The sequence below is a fragment of the Neltuma alba genome, unplaced genomic scaffold (genome assembly GCF_004799145.2).
Source record: "Neltuma alba isolate B1F8T4 unplaced genomic scaffold, ASM479914v2 tig00004424_pilon, whole genome shotgun sequence".
Lineage (NCBI taxonomy): Eukaryota > Viridiplantae > Streptophyta > Magnoliopsida > Fabales > Fabaceae > Neltuma > Neltuma alba.
The window spans coordinates 17,860-21,330 of record NW_021633701.1 but is presented as its reverse complement, the minus strand read 5'-3'; the positions used below and the strand labels follow the sequence as shown (position 1 = coordinate 21,330).

Below are 3,471 nucleotides of genomic sequence, written 5' to 3'. Positions count from 1 at the left end.
ATCTCAAAACAAATATTAAATCAAATGAAAGAAACTTCATAAGGAATATTTAATCTTGCAGGCCCTCCTTAATGAATGATTCTTGAGCCGGCCATTTAGGTCCCACCCTGAACCAACTGGATATGGGGGACCTGAAATGAAAACTCTCTGGTTGTGGCCTCTCGATCTTGTTTCAAGAATGAGCACCATTTTCAAACCTCAACCATAATATATTCGACAACATTATTGCAGGCCCAGGCTAATTATTCAGAACATAATAAAGACATCTCAATTCTCATGATGATTATACACCCTTTTCTTATTTAAGTTTCATTTGCAAGCAAGGGAATAGATAATTTAGAAAACAGATCTTTGCAAAAGTGAATGCAGATGGATGAACAATTGAACATATCCTGCTCTTGTGCCTGTATTTATCATACCGAAAATTACAAGCAACCAGCCATGTTCAATTCCTCAAAGAAAAGGATTGATGGACTCACAACTACATCACTCAATTAGCAGAAACAGACTGAGACAGATCAGAAAAGGGAATGATATGAATTCGGAGAATCAATACAAGTAAAATGTTCATAATTATACTATAAATTCGAAAAACAAAAGAAACAAAAGTAAAAGTATAATTATAAGAGACATTAACAATAAACCCACAAACAAGATGCAGCAGCAGAAAGTGCTACCGTCTTTGCAGCCCTGAAATTATGGTCTCCATTTCATCCCTATGCAACCTACTCTTTTTCTCTGCAATTTTTTTTATTTCACAACTCGTTCATAACAATTCAAATCAATATAGAGAGACTTTCTCCTCATACCTCACTCATTAACTACTCTGACCTCTTCTCTGTGCGTCCTTTTATGACTGACTATTGATGGCATCCAAACAAGAACAATACTGGAGACTATGACTAACTCAGTGTTGTACAAACCATTCTCACTTTGTTTATTTTTCCTCCATGAGCGACGAGAGTCGCGTTGTGATAGAGAACAGAGTCGATGAAGTACAGGAAGAGGGTATAAAAGATATTGCCGACAATGTCTGAATTTTTTTTATGGAAGGAAGGATAGAGGAGAAAAGTTCTCAAAAGAATCAATAGAAGGGTGGTGGAGGTGGAGATGCGTAAGAGACTCCGAAGACAGGTGGCAAAGGCCCTTCATATACAGGAGCAGGTGGAGGGTTTCCGTACGTGACCGGTGGAGGTGGGGACGGGGCAGGCGGAGATTCTTCACAGGGAGGCGGTGATGGCGGTGGAGGAGAATGGTACACTGGTGGTGGGGGAGAACCATAGTGAACTGCGGGCGGGGGCGGCGGCGGCGAATTGTACTGAACAGGTGGCGGCGGTGGAGAACTGTAGTGAACAGGAGCTGGTGGTGGAGGGGGAGATGGGGAGGGAGGTGGTAAATAAGGTGTGGGGGAAGGTGGCGGCGGTTGATGCTCTTCACAAGGTGGTGGAGGTGGTGGTGGTTCTATACACGGTGGGGGAGATGGTGGGGGTGGTGAATGGACAGGGGGAGGAGGAGAATAGACTGGAGGAGGTGTGGTGGTGATAAATAGGGATAAATAGGCGGCGGAGGTGAGTGAGGAGGAGGTGGAGGAGAGTGGGGAGGTGGCGGAGGTGAGTGATGAGGTGGCGGAGGCGAGCTGTATGTCGGTGGAGGGTAGATACAGGAGACGGTGGTGGTGGTGGTGGTGAATTTGGTGGCGGTGGCGGTGGAGAACGGACGCAGTATGGTGGCGTTGGAGTAGGTGAAGGTGGTGGAGGAGATGGAGGGGGAGGTGAAGGTGGTGGCGGGATGGAGAAGGAGGTGGAGGTGAAGGTGGCGGCGGGGACGGTGGTGGTGGTGGTGGTGGTGAATAGACTGGCGGGGGTGGTGAGGGAGGTGGAGGTGACGGTGGCGGCGGCGGTGGAGAATAGACTGGCGGAGGAGGTGAAGGTGGGGGAGGTGACGGTGGGGGTGGTGAAGGCGGAGGAGGTGGTGGTGAGTAGACTGGCGGAGGTGGCGACGGAGGAGGCGGTGGGGGCGAATATACTGGAGGTGGCGGGGAAGGTGGAGGCGGAGAGTGTGGAACAAATACTGGTGAGGGAGGAGGTGAAGGGACGACAACGGGTGGTGGGGAAGGTACCGGTATCGGAGGGGAAGGGTTGGGAGGCGGAGGAACCGATGGAACAAATGGCTTACATTTAAACGAGTTACAGTCAACAGGCCTTGATAAGAAAGCTTTGCATTGTGCGGCTGACCTCTGTAATGGCCTCGCCGGCAAGCAGTTTCTCCGATCATCGAACGACGGCAAACTGAGGCACGACGGGGGCTCACCAGTGAAGAAGTTATATGAATATGTGAAGTTCTGCAGGTTTGGCAGCATACAAATGCTCCCTGGAATTTTCCCAGAAAACAAATTGTGAGCTACATTCAACTGCTCAAGGCTCACCATGCCTCCGATGGTATCTGGCAAGGGACCCAAGAGCTGATTGAAGCTCACATCGAACACTGTCAAGTTCTTCAGTAACCCAATCTCTGAAGGCAAGCATGAACGGAGGGCATTATTCAACAGAATGATCTCATTAAGGTTTGTCATGTTGCCCAAGCTCGCTGGGAGACAGCCATGGAACTTGTTGTTGGCTACGACAATGACCGACACCGGAGAGTTGCCGAAATTGTCGGGAAGATCGAACACAAACCGATTGTTGTTTATAAAGATAGCGTCCAGATCCTTATCAAAAAGCTCTCTAGGCACTGTCCCTTCAAATTCATTGAATCTCAGATCCAAGAACTTGAGAGCGGGAAGCCTCAGAACCACCGTGGGGAACTTCCCAGCGAACCTATTGTTGCTGAGATCCAGTTCAAACAGAAGTTTCAGTCTATCAAACTTGTGAGGAACAGTACCACAGAACCTGTTAGTGTTGATGTGGAGGAGAGCAAGATCCGCGAGTAGTCCAAGCTCTTCCGGCAAGTACCCAGCAATGTCGCAGTGGTTGAGATCAATGCCAGCAACAGTACGAACCTTCGGGTTGTCAATCGCCGGAGCACAGAAAACGTTGCTATAGTCACAGACATTTGCTCCAACCCAATTGAGCGTACAATTGTTCGGATCGGAAAGAATGGCTTGCTTCCAAGCTTGTAAAGCCATATAAGCATTTTTTATGCGATTGTTCTCGAAAACCAGAGAAGGATCGACAGTGACGTGTTCTCCCCTGTCGCCGAACTCGTCTCTGTAGTAAAGAAGCTGACGTTGCCTGATATACATGGCCTCAGCATCAGTGAGAGCTCCATGGCTGGTAATGGGAACATCGGCGGAGACACAGAGAGAAAGTGTGCCTAAGAAGAAGGCAATGAGAAGAGGGAAATAGACCTTCCTCTTCATCTCACATGAGGCATACGAGAAACCAAATGCCACACTATCGATCAAGCTCTCTTCAACTACAACACTCCCTCAATATCTCTGTTATTCTCAGGCGAGACTGAAAGTAGGTTTTA

At 48.2% G+C, this 3,471-nt stretch overlaps 1 pseudogene; it reads right to left on the bottom strand.

Moving 5' to 3' along the window:
• Positions 1–362: 362 nt before the first annotated feature.
• On the bottom strand, positions 363–3,471 carry LOC114744670 (leucine-rich repeat extensin-like protein 4; annotated as a pseudogene).